The sequence below is a fragment of the Cornus florida genome, unplaced genomic scaffold, assembly GCF_030987335.1.
Source record: "Cornus florida cultivar Cherokee Brave unplaced genomic scaffold, ASM3098733v1 CherokeeBrave_3.0.0_Hap2_Chr01, whole genome shotgun sequence".
Classification (NCBI taxonomy): domain Eukaryota; kingdom Viridiplantae; phylum Streptophyta; class Magnoliopsida; order Cornales; family Cornaceae; genus Cornus; species Cornus florida.
In genome coordinates this window covers 12,820,682-12,834,588 of record NW_026775571.1, presented here as the reverse complement: position 1 = coordinate 12,834,588, position 13,907 = coordinate 12,820,682, and the positions used below count along the sequence as shown (strand labels likewise).

Below are 13,907 nucleotides of genomic sequence, written 5' to 3'. Positions count from 1 at the left end.
ACAAGATTTTTCAAAAGAAGTGTGAAACGAGTCCACCGGAGGCTCATTTCACCAAGGAAGAGGTTTTTCTTGAAAATGATCATGCATGCAAATGTAAATGCTGATTTTGAGCATGTGAAAATGGTCCGTGGCTCCCAGAAATGGCCGAGTCAAAATCCGACTTCCCAATGGCCAAAAAGGCAAAAATGAACTTGAAATGGAAATTTTGAAATCCAAAATTATAAAATGGAGCCAAATGACTATTTGGCCCTTGGCCAGACTTCATACATGACTAATGAGACCCTATGAAAGAATGAAAATGGAATTCCCACACCCGATGTAACCATTTCGAAACAATAACTTGAAATTTTTCAATATTTTCATAAAATTTCATGAAGTCAAAATTTACATTGGATACAAAATACATGTCATTGGCCTCTGGCCTCATCTTATACATGTCAAATGCAATACAAAAGGTGTACTTATGTACACATTACATACATGGAATCAAAGGTACAAGTTTGACATAAAGGGCTACAAGTGGCATTTCAAGCTTACATTTACAAGAATTGAAACCTTCAAGTCTACAATCATCCAAGCAATGATCAACATCACGAACCAAGTCTTCGAACCTAAACAAAACCCCCAGTAACTTCAAGGTGAGTAAACAAGTTTACTCGTAGAGAATGAGCATGCATAGACTCGATTTCTTTAGAGATTTTTACTTTAACTTGAAACAATTCAAAAGGGTCATGCCACCTAACGTCTATGTCAAGGTGCAACTCAGGGAGCATCCTAAGCTACCTTTGAGTATAAATCAACAAGAATCATGATATATGGACATACATGAAACGAATCAAGGTTAGGATAATCCAAAGAGCATGATAACAAGGATACTTGAATATAGATCAACATGAATTGCATTATCAATACAATTAAGCAAGGTTTGGAATAATCCATACAACACGATGTGAAGAATACTCAAATGTAAATTAACAAGAATTACATTATCAATCCAATTAACATGATTGGGACATTCCAATTAACACGACAAGAGTTATACATGAAACCAAGAACAAGGCATAATATCTATGTAATTAAACGAGGATGAGATATTCCATAAAACAAAAAAAGGCGAGTATACGAGACACGAGTACACTAAATGGGATCTAGATACAAGAAGCAAGTGCACAGTTTCAAGTATATTGAATAAGGTCTAAATGCATGAAGTAAGCATAATGTCTATACAATTAAACAAGGTAGGAAATACTCCATATAACATGATAAGGTTCTTAGATCTTCAAGAGATAACACTTGAAATCTAAGGGTTTAGAGATTTTGCATGTTGATATAAATCATTACATGTGGTCCATGCCACCTAGAATCTAAGTCAAGTTACATGTATAGGATCATTCCTAAGTCACGATAGCATAAAGTAAAATGAAACGAGATAATTAAGAAAATTAACAAGATTGAAACAAATTAACACGACAAGGACAAGACGTGAAATCAAGGATAATGCATAATATCTATGCATTTAGACAAGAATGGAACATTCCACACAACATGACAAGTTTAATACATGAAATTAAGAACAAGGCATAATATCTGTGCAAGTAAACAAGATTGGAACATTTCAATTAACACGAAAAGAGTTATACATGAAATCAAGAACAAGGCATAATATCTATTCAATTAAACAAGGATGAAATCTTCCATACAACACGAAAAGAGTCTTAAATCTTCAAGGAATACAACACTTGAAATTTAAGGATTGAAATCATGAATGAAGCATAAAATCTATACAATGAAATAAGATTGGCACATTTTACATAACACGAAAAGTTTTAAATCTTCAAGGAATAGCAACTTGAAATTTAAAGAGTGAAATCAACCAATATGAAAACTTGGATATCGCCCAGATTACAACTATACTCTTGGGATCACTTTAGGGTTACTAACTAATGGGTACCTTCCCCTAGTGTGCACTATAGTATAGGGAGCTCTCTATCTCTCGTACTAGAACCAAGTCCTAGCCATGTCAATTCTTGATTGATATCCCAAGTTCCAAAATCAACGAGTTGTGCAAGTCAAGATAGTATCAAGATACAAGAGATGCATTAACCACGTTTCATGCATAACCAAGATTTTGAAACACATAAGTCATACCCTGAGTTCTCAACTATGATGGCATGCGAAATGTCAAGAAATTATAGTGTGCATCTATATAGTCTACAACCAAGATATATAACACATGAAATCCACTAAAGTAAATATACCACATGTATAAGATTAATGATCAAATTGTTTACTAAACAACGTATGAGTAATCAAACCATTCCAAGATAAGGATGCAAGTTCATTAACTACATTAATAAAGCTAAGTTGCAACAAGTCATGATACATGATAAAAAGGTAAAAGCCCCGTGAAATAGATGTCCAAATCATTAGAACACTAAGTAGAAATTAATTAACCTAATTAATTAATTTCTCTAGAAATCAAAGTTGTCCAAAAACTCTCAAAATAATATATGTGAATGTCCATTCCATGGTGATTGCAAATATCATATCAATTTCACAAAGTGAGGAAGTCGTAATCATGTGGAATTTAATTAATTTAAATTAATTAAATCTCTAGATTTCAAAAGTTGTCCAAATGATCCCAAATAAATATATAACAAGGACTAAGTCATGGTCATACCATATATTATGTCAAAAATGGAATACAAGCAAGGTATAATTAAGTAGAATTTAAATCAAATTAAATTCATTGAATCTCTAGATTTGAAAACTCATTCAAATGGCTCCAAATAATTATATAACAAAGATCAAGTCATGGCCATGCCATATACCAAGTAAAAAATGAGTTATATGCAAGCTATGATACATCATTAATTTCTCAAATTGATATAAAACATGAATACAACTTGTATTTCATACAAAGCAAGTAAAACCACTTAGAAACTAAATTATAACACCTCCTACCTCACTAGAGAAATGTATCTCTAGATTCCAAGGCAAATCAACACAAAATGGCAAACCCTTCAAGGGTTATAAAGAGGAGGATGAGGGGAACAAAAAGTATTCCAAGCTTTATTGTCTAAGGGGAGTGGGAGGGCCTCAAAAATCAAGGTCATAGCTTAAACATCAAGCTCCTCTAATGGTGGCTAAGGTTTGTGGTGAGGAAAAAAATGAAACAATGAGGTGAAGTGTGAGTGGAGGAAATAGAAATTATCCACTCACTATGTGATCTTACACCATGATCAACACACACACGTCTTGGTCAGTTGCACAAAAGCCCTTCTTTAAAACCATAATCCCAAAGTGGCCCAAAAATAATTGCAAGACTAAATTTTGAGCCTACATTTGTCATAAATCCAAGCCAACAAGTGCACCTATCCTAGGCCAACAAGTGAGTGAATCTCCACCCTCCACATGTCATCATCCAAGGCATCAAAGTGTTTCCCCATAAATGCCAACAAGTGGATCAATGAGAGTGTGACACTTGTCACACTTTCTGGAAATTGCAAAAAGGTCCTTTTTGAAAATGTCTTCAAAATTAAATTCCAAAATGATTCCCAAGATGAAAAATAATTACTTTAAGTAATTACACAAGTAACCCCAAAAATAAGAAAGTTTCCAAATAAAGTGTGCATCCATACCCCTAAGGAAAAAAGTGCACTAACAGCATGCATTTCTAGGAAAGTAAAAATACACATGGCATGGAATTTAAATAACATGGATGCATGCAAAACCGGAATCAAATCCGAACACGAAAAGTGAGGTTATGCCAACAAAGTGACATACGGGAAAAAGACGAAAAGTGAATACTGTTGAAAAAACGAAAATGTGGAAATGACTCTGTCCTCAAAGGAAGTTGTTAATCCAAACGAAAGAGTCTTGGAAACCATTTCCAAGTGCTCGAGAAGACACCCAGTGACGAGAAATAGAACTCGGAAAAGAAAATTAAATGGAAAAAAATTATCAATAAAATTTTAGAAAAATGAAAGGGAGGAAAATGACCGGGTCATTAAAAATCCCCTCATTGAGCCTTGCACTGTATTTCTGTGTTGCTTCTCCCCTAATTGGGGCATTAAATATTGCTTTGCCACCGGTTGGTCAAGCCTGACACAATATTAAATGTGATTTTAAAGTTTGTTGTCATAATGTATATAATCCCATCATCTTGTTAATTGGGCCTTGCTGAGAGCATAGGCACTTCTTTAATTCTCATCCACCAATCAATGATCATCCTAAGTTTCCCAATTTTAGATCCCTCACAACTGCAAAGGCCTTACCTTCGTTTCGCGCTGTGCATGGACTTGTGGCGAGCTCTCTGGGCTCTGATCTTTTGACATACTACAGGCCTGGCGTGGTACCAGGGCTTTGTATTAGCTCAAGGTCTCGAGGCTTAGTGGGCCTGATCTTGGTGCCAAAGCTTACGAGTGCTCGAACGCTTGGGCTCTGACACTTGTTGGGCCTGGTTGATTCCAGGGCTTGTGGGTGCTCGAAGACCCAACTTTTGAGGCTTAAAGGGCCTGGTTTGGTGCCAAGGCTTGTAGGTGCTCGAGGGCTCAGCTTTCGAGGTTTAGTGAGCCTGGCTTGATGCTAGTGCTTGTAGGTGCTCGAGGGCTCAGCTTTTGAGGCTTAGTGGGCCTGGCTTGATGCCAGGGCTTGTGGGTGCTTAAAGTCTTGGTCTTCAAGGCTTAGTAGGCTTGGGTCGATACTAAGGCTTGTGGGTACTCGAAATCGTGGCTTGATGCCAGGACTTGCAGGTGCTCAAGGACTACTCCTCGAGGCTTAGTGGGCTTAACTTAATTGTCAGGGCTTGTTGTGGCTCTTAACTTTTCAACTTTGCCACGAAGTCCTGTATTGACTTTTCTTCTTGCCATCTCAACGATTGATGGTCGACACCCACAATATGATACATGAATAACTTAAACAAGCTACTAATATCACCTTTCTCTATCTCATAACCTGTCTTATCATGCAAGTACGTACTTCTAATACATAAACAATTTAAGGACTCACACACACACACAAAGAAAGAGAGAGAGATTTGATATTTGAATTGCATGAATAAGCACTCCTTCCTACTTCCATCCTATAAATACCATATATTTAGCTACTAATTATATGTAGCAAACAAGGCATTTAATTTGTTACTCTTATAATTAGTTTTCCATTTTCGAGTGAAAGATGGAGAGGCTTTGTAAGAGGTTTCGAGTGTTTGTGGTAATATCATTGATGACGTTGTTCATGCTTGGAATAGTAACAGGACAGCTAACCTGTAATGTTGCTGGTGCCGCTAGGAGTATCATTAGCGAAGTCAGGGGGAGAGGGTTCTTACAAATGTTAGTGCAGAAGTCAGTGGGGTTCTTACAAATGTTGGCGATACTATCTCTGAAGTGGCTGCGGCAGCGGGTGGTTGAAGATCATCGTCGTCATCCTTATTGTTGGAGGAGGATATTAATAATTTATCTAAAACTCAAAAGCCATAAGGTTAGATATGAACATGCATGCTTGTATTATGTCAAAATAAGTATGGAAGTTATAAGCTTTGCTAAGTAATTTAATGAAATAATAGGGGATGGAGATGCATGTTCAAGTATGAAAGTTGTAATCTTGTAATTGACTAAATAAAATCAAGCATAGCCTTTAAAATGGCAGGAATAGTGATGATTCACCATGTTTTCTCTATTGTTACTTTTAATTTATTTCTATCTATAGTCCTGTGTGTGTGTGTGTGTGTGTGTTTTGGTTTATTACTATAATAAATTGAGCATCATATTAGGGCCTGTAGGATCAAGAGGGCAAAGCACTCACTATCTATACTAGTAATGAGCTTGGTTTTTCTATTGTGCTATGTTTGGTGTTTTAGTGGTTATGCCATACATTGATTCATCTCAGCTTTATTTTGACTATCCTAGTTTATGGTGATTGGACTTTGTTGGTATGTCTGTTTGTTTAGTATGAAATTTTTTCAAGAAAATAATGAAAAATCACAATTTTATGATTTGACTACTATGAGACTTGTCATAAAAGCAAGGGTATTATCGTAAGTTCATAAAATTTTTTCAAGAAATCTAAAATCTCTTGTCCTTTTTGTAGGGAAATTTTATAGGAAAGTTTGGTTGTTATAGAAAGTAACCTTCCATCAAAATTTTCTTTTTCAGCTAACCAAACTTCTATGCTTTGTTCAATATATAGAAAGGAAGTAAGGGGATGAAGGGAAGATAGGAAGGAAGGAGAAAACTTCTTTGTTTGATAGATAGGAGGCAATGAGAGAAATGATAATATAAGGGATGAGTCATCATTCCTCTTTTACAAATTTTCATCACTACAAATATGGGAAGAAGAGAGGAGGGATGACAAGCGGCGCTATCATGGAAGTTTAAAATTACAATACTATCCTAAATTATACAAATTTTAATATTATTCTCTATAAATTAAAACATTATAAATAGTGATAGATGTAATGGTAAAAATAATTTAAAACTCTCTCTTCCCTTCTCTTCTAATGAGCCCACTTCCATCCAATCGAATAAAAAAGGAAAAGATACAATCTCTTTTCTAGGATGTTATATCCATCCTTTCTTTTCTCCATTCCAACCAAATTTTTTTATTTCCTATCGAACGAAGCACTAAAGTGTTCAAAAAATTTCCATTTATTTTTCTTTCTTGCAATTTTCATCGAACCAAATAGAGTCTTAGTGTTCAAGATTAGTACACGGGAAATTGGAATTTTTTTAATCAACACATGCACTTATGGGGTCCTATATACTATATCATGAGGTCAAAGTCAACAAGCAACAATGATAAATGGGTGTTTGATCCAAATAATTTCGTATTCATGAATTCACTTTCTACTTTGGACCACAAAATAATTTATATTACTCTAATGACCCAAAACACTACTACTATAACATAGAAGTTAGTCTATAGTTCTTTAAATTCTCTTGTTCTGAGGTTAATTAACACCCACCACTAGGTTGGACTTTTCTCCACTAGATAACTGTTCTAAATGACCTTACACCAACGCCAATGGATTACTATGTTTTTTTTTTATATATATATATTTTTTTTCATAATTGGTGTTCTATAAAGAAAAAAGAAATATTTACAAATGCACAGAAAGCATACCTAATCAACCTTTTGCAATAGCATAAATCATTATAAACTAGGGCTATTGTATGGGTAAGTCGAACCACAGGGATTGCTAGTTTATGGCAACCAAGATTGAAAAATCACTTTTAGTTTGATGAAAAAGGTGTAGAGTTTGGTTTGTTTGTCACTTAAACTAGGAATTAAAATGTGCATAAAACAATAAATTGAAGAAGATTAAAAAGAGGGAAACTTAGGCAGAGAGGACTAGGGAAGTGAATCCACTACCAATCCTATAAACATACTAGCTTATGATTAATTTGGGAAACAACCTAGATACATGGCAATGATATGTGGCAATTCAAGATTACCACATAATCTTCAAGAAATTCATAGAATCAAGAACTAAGCATAATCACTCAAAGTTCCGTATGTTTAGACTACCAAAATTAGAGTGCAGCTATGACATGCTCACTAAGCTAGGGACTATCAAACCCCTCAATAACTATGCTGATAGCACATGGAGTCAAGAATCAAGATTAATCCATCAAAGAGAGGCCCTAAGCTATGGACTAACAAGTTTCTCAAACAACAAGCCATTAAACCCATTTCATAATCTCATTTCCATTATCACTATGAAAATGCAAGCCATACAATCATGAGAAATTATAATCTAAGATAAGATAATAGCTTCAACATAATCATTTATAGAGGTTAAGCTCCAATGCATCAAGTTTAGTGCTCCAGATTACGAAACTACCATATATATACATTTCATTCCCCAAATTAAAATCAAAAGTAGAACATGCTTACAAGATAGGGCTTCATCACCTCCCTAGAAAGGGAGTTAGTTACCCATAGGAACAAAGAATGAAGGAGAAAAGGTGATCTTACCCTCCATTTTCACACTTAGAAGCCACAATACACACACACCCTCAAAACCTGAATATTTCTCTCTCTAGAACCCCTTACAATATGAGATATGTTTATACAACCATACAAGCCTTTTATATATCCAAGATATCCTCCTAACCACTCTAATTTCGTGGCTCACCATCCCTAGAAGATTGCAGAACCACACATTAGGTCAAGGGGACAACATTGGGTGAAACAAAGCAATTGGTGACCTGCTGTTTGCAAAATGGCGGGTGCCCGCAGCGTAGGGCGGGCGTCTACAATGCTGCAACTTAGGCTTGAATTACTTCTTGAATTGGCTTCAGCTCGGCTCGATGACATGATCATTGTTCTTAGCACTTTTTGCAGGGATAACCATGAGTTCAATGGATCACTAGCTTAGCCAAAATGAAGGTCCCCGGCAATGGCATGCTTTGATTCTTCACGAACTCATCAAAGGCTCACTTTTAACTATCTTTGGGGAACCAACCTAAAAGTAAACAAAAACATGCAAATGAAGCTAATATGTACAATAAGATCAACTAATGGACTAAACTAATGCAAATAAGGGCACTTGAATATGTAATATTCGGTGCTTATCAATACACTCTGATAAGTGCTTAAATGTTGCACATTTCAGCACCAAAGCTAGGGTATTTTAGTCTTTGCATTTATCTTATTTTTATGTTTTAGTCCTAATTTATGTTTTTGTGTATTTCAGGGCAATAAAGTTCAAATGGGTTTGAATCGGTCCATTACCACATTTTTGGAGTCAAGCCAGAGCATCAGGATAAATTCTAGAAAAAAGCAAGGATGCAGCCAAATGCCGCGTCTGGACGCCATTCCTCATGTCCGAACGCGAGTCTTTTATGCACTACATCCGGACACCAAAAGCTATGTCCGGACGCCAAGTTCCTGGCAGCAGACTAGTTACGGGATCAACTCTTTTGGGCTTATTTTGTAACCTATTTGGCTCTAATGGGCTTGTTACTTAAGGCCAAGTGAACCATTATTTTTAGGGTTAGTTTTTCATTATTTTAATAGTTAGTTTTTATTTTTTGAGAATTTAGTTTTTTTCTCGGTATCGATATTCTCTTTAGAAAAACACGCAAAAAGAGGAGAAACGAAGAACGGGCTAGGGTTTGGAAGAAAAGCTCAGAGAAGATGAAGCAGATGATGGGGATTGTCCTATCTTCGACTCCATTACCCATGAATGGCTGATTCTTCTACTTATGGTTGGATAAACCCTAAGCATGTAACCTAAACTTTCTCTCTTTTCATACTTTTTGGGGATTTATTTATGTAATTGATGTATAGGCTTGAATAACATGATTTAATTCTTTCAATTGTTTATTCATATCAATCTTATGTTGTCTTATGTGTTGTTGATGAATAAACAAGCTTTACACTTGAATTCCTTATAAATTGATTCTTGTGATGTCTATGCATATGGCTAATTAGTTGTATTTGTATTCCAATTTGATGGATATTGCTTTTACTAGATGAATGGTACTACACAATTAGGTCAATTCATTTTCTCATTAGTTTAATTTCATGCTTAGTTAGTTTAATTTAAATTTAATTAGTTTAATTGCACTTAATTCCTAGGTAAGTAGACCATCCATGCCTGTGTTTGAATTTCATGCTTATTGTCACAAATACATTATCCACTAGATTAATGTAGGCTAGAATTGTAACTTAAATTGATGGACCATTATTTGGATTGGTGAATTGCATTACACTTAGTTTATTTGTCATTAGGTAGGCAATTCAAGCTTGAAATTGATGCTTTATACTTTTCTTTGCAAGTATTAGCTACATTACCAAAATGCCATTGGCCCAATGGTATAACCTCTCCATCTTCAAAGAAGAGGGGAAGGGGTTGAGTCCCGGCATAGGCAAAAAAGTGTGTGCGTGTTTGATTTACCATCCAAAAAAAAAAAAAAAGTGTTAGTTACATTAGAATTACATTTAATTATTTCCCCAATTAGTTGAAAGTTAGTGAGTCAGGGAATGTGCTTTTGTGGTGAATCCTACACTCTAAGTCTCTTTCCTAATCTTTAAAACTCTATTCTCTTGTTGCAAGTAATTAAATTAAAATTAGTTCTAATCGCAAAACAAATCTCTTTTTAGCAATCACATAAGCACTAAAGTAGAATTCAATTCCAAAAACCTACATTTTTAAGATCTCTTGGGATGATCCCTACTCGCTTTATACTCTATAGTATAAATGTTTAGTGGTTTTATAAATTATAAAATATGATGACCACTTGACATTATTTCTAAACCTAAAGTGTTGTGCATTATTTTGTGCACACGCTCGGTCGCATCATAGTTTTGGCGCCGTTGCCAGGGATCTAACGGTTTAAAGAATTGAATTATACATTAGTTCTTTGTTGATTATTTACTTTAAAGTCATTTTAATTTTTATTTTCTCATCTAATATTTGTTAATTAGGTACTTGAAACAAAGTGGAGCAAATGCTGGACCTTGAAGTAGTTAAAAGTTTTTTTTTGAAGTTGCTTAAGGACTATTTGTAACTTTCTCTTTAATTCTTGTGCTTTAATTGTTTGCATGCTTTAGACAGCCCAAGTGGAGGCTTAAATTGAATTTTTTTTATTTTTAAGTCCAAGCATACCTTCTTGTAGAAGGCATCGGCCCGTGTGGAGGAATTTGGCTCTTAGGATTTGGGACCGGTTCTGTGTCAATGACAATGAAATCAATTAGGAAGAAAAACTTATCAATTTTAATCAAGACATCCTCAATAATACCTTGGGGCTTTTTGACGGATCGGTCGGCTAGTTGCAAAACTACCGACGACGATTTTAAATCTCCTAAGCCCAATTAAACATACATTGAATATGGAAGAAGGTTTACACTTGCTCCTAAATCAAGAAGAGCCTGGTTAATGACATGATCACCAATGATACAAGAAGTAGAAGGTGAACGTCTTTAAATTTTGGGAGTGTGTTACGTTGCAAAATGGAGCTTATTTGCTCGGTTAAAATAACTTTTTTTGGTACTTGACTTTTGTTCTTCCTCTTTAGGGTGCAAAGGTTTTTCAAAAATTTGGCATAAGCCGAAATTATTCTAATAGCATCTAAGAGAGGAAGATTAATCTTCACTTACATAAACACTTCAATTATCTCATTGGCTTTGCTTTGTTGTTTTTTAAGAGAATTGGATCCTTTTAAGGCATCCGGAAATGGAGCCTTTGGCTCAAAAACTTTTTCAAAATCCTTTTTCAAAACGTTTTCAACACAAGAATTTTTCAAATCTTTCTCAACAAAGGGGTCTTTCACATGCAATGAAGGAGGAATAAGATGTGAGACGGGACGAGGGTCAACTTTTGGTTGCACCGGTTCACTCTCTTTATTTGAACACCAACTTGATTGTCAACAATTCTTTCACTTCTTAAGGTTGACACCGCACTGACATATTCAATTGTGTAACCTTCCGAAGAGGAATTGGTCTCCACAACAAATTGTTGCTTGGGTGGTGGATTTAAAGGTATTTTCCCTTTTTCCCTAGCATTTAATGTATTAACTATTTGCCCAACTTGGGTTTCTAGCTTTGCAATGGATTAGGAATAAGAATGAAGTAATTGGGTATTTGCCTCCAAAGTACCCAAAGCAGTCAAAACTTTTTCTTTAAAAGTGGGACTCCTAGAATTTCCTTGAGAATATGAAGATTGGTTTGGAAAATGAGAGTTTGAGAATTGGTTACCATGTGATGCTTGGAAAGATGATCTATAACCTTGGGAACCTTAGCTTTGCATTGGGGGCGAAATATACTTCCCTTAAAAACCACCTTGGGGAGGGTTTGAGCCTTCCCCTTGGCTTTTCCAAGAGAAGTTTGGATGGTTCCTCCACCCGGCATTGCAATGGCACCATAGGGATTATTCCCTTGGTTTATAAATGTGGCATTCACTTATTCATGGTGCTTACTTTGCACATATCCATGGGGACAATTGGAAGTAGAATGTAAAACAATAGAGCAAGTCATGCAAGCTTCATTGGAAATATGATGAGTATGGCTAAGGGAGGAAGACACTTGATTCGCCAAATTTTGCTTGATCAAAAATTGATCAAACCTTTGGGATAAAGATTTCACTTCGGCGGCTATATCATTGGAATGGTCAACTTGATACAAGCCGACATTTTTCCTTCCACCTAGGTTTCTACCATTTTTGAAAGATAAGGATCGATGCATTGAATTCTCACTCATGCTCTCATATAGATGCCATACATCATCCTCATGCCTATCAAGATATGAACCACCCATGGAAGCATCCACCATTCCTTTAAAATTGTCCGAACTTTAAAAGAAAACATGAACCAATTGCCATTTAGGAATGTCGTGATGTGGACACTTCCTAAGCAAATCATTCAGGCGCTCCCATGCCTCATGAAACAATTCCCTTTCCCCTTGAAAAAAATTCTCTAATTGAAGTTCTCATTACATTGGTCTTTGAAACCAGGTAGTACTTTTTCAAGAACTCTTGTTGCAGCTCTACCCAAGAAGTTATTGAAAAAGCCCTTAGATTATTTAACCAATATTTTGCCTTATCTTTAATGGTGAAAGGGAAGAGTTTTAACCGTACTACAAGAAAACTGAGTTTTTACAACTTTGTATTTACTGGATCTTCTATTTTGCCTCATAGAAGCTACCTTTTACGAGGTTTATAAGAGGCCACTTGTAATTGTGACATAAAGGGTCACTCTTTCACAAGGTGTTAATAAAATCCTCGTAAAAAACTATTTCCACGAGAGGTTAAAGCCACTCGTTAATAAATATATTTTTAAGGGTATAATGTCCTCCCGTGAATATGAAAAAAAAAATTAAAATTAAAAATAAAAATAAAAATCTTCAGTAATACACGGCTCAACAGACTCCTTGCCTCTTTTGATAATCCCTAACACAAAAAAACCTATAAATGAGCTTTCCATCGTCATCTCTGTGTAATGACCCAGTCTTTTTCCTTCCTTTCCTTTTCTCATATTTTTACGGACATTTTTTTCCCGTTGGTCTTTTCCTTTTTGAGTTCAGTTTCTCGTCGCTTAGTGTCGTCTCGAGTGCTCTGGAATGATTTCCGAGACTCTTTTCTTTGGATTGACAACTTCCTTTATTTTGTCTTTTTACCGTCTGTCACTTTGTTGGCATAACCTCATTTCTTGTGTTCGGAGTTGGTTTTTGACTTCACATATCTTCATTCTAAGTGGTTTCCACGAAATACGTATCTTTACTTTTGTAAGAAAGTACTCTGGTTACTCCCGGTGTCCATAGGGGCATGGATGCATAGTTTTTCAGAATCTTTTTCTTTTCCTGGGGTGTTTTTCATAAATATCTTTTGAAGATATTTTATTTCAGGGGTTTTTAAGAAAATATTTTTTAAAGATATTTTCATTCTGGGCCATTAGTGCAGTTTTTCAATTTTTAAAGGGGCCATTATGCAATTAGCGAAAGTTATTGCAAAAACACCTCGTCTGGAGCTTGGATCCTCATATGGGATTCATTTTAACATTTCATCGAATCGTGTACTCTTAGAATTCTGTTCTGATCATTTTTCTCCAGTTTCAAAGTGTTTGACCCCGATTGCCGCCGAACTTGTTTGGGGCATATCTCTTTGTTCGAGACTTAGTTTTTGACACCGTTTCTTCCGTTATTCATGTTTTCTCAATTTGAATCTTTTTTATTCACAGAGTTTCACCGTTTGAGCACGTCTACTCAAAATCCACTTTTCTGGACTCGGTGGGGCCCTTTTGGGGCACTTTTTGAGATTTTCTATAAATAGGGGACTTAAAGAAGAAAAGTCAAATTTTGATCATCTTCCTCCCCCTCTTGGCCGGTAGCCGTGGGAACTCCTTGGGCTGCCACCTTTTCTTCTTCTCCTCCACTTGATTTCCTAAGTGAAAAGTCTTCGGCCTTCA

At 35.6% G+C, this 13,907-nt stretch overlaps 1 pseudogene; it reads left to right on the top strand.

The window, feature by feature from the left end:
* The first annotated feature begins 12,331 nt into the window (after nt 1-12,331).
* On the top strand, nt 12,332-12,431 carry LOC132284351 (small nucleolar RNA R71; annotated as a pseudogene).
* The last annotated feature ends 1,476 nt before the right edge of the window (nt 12,432-13,907 follow it).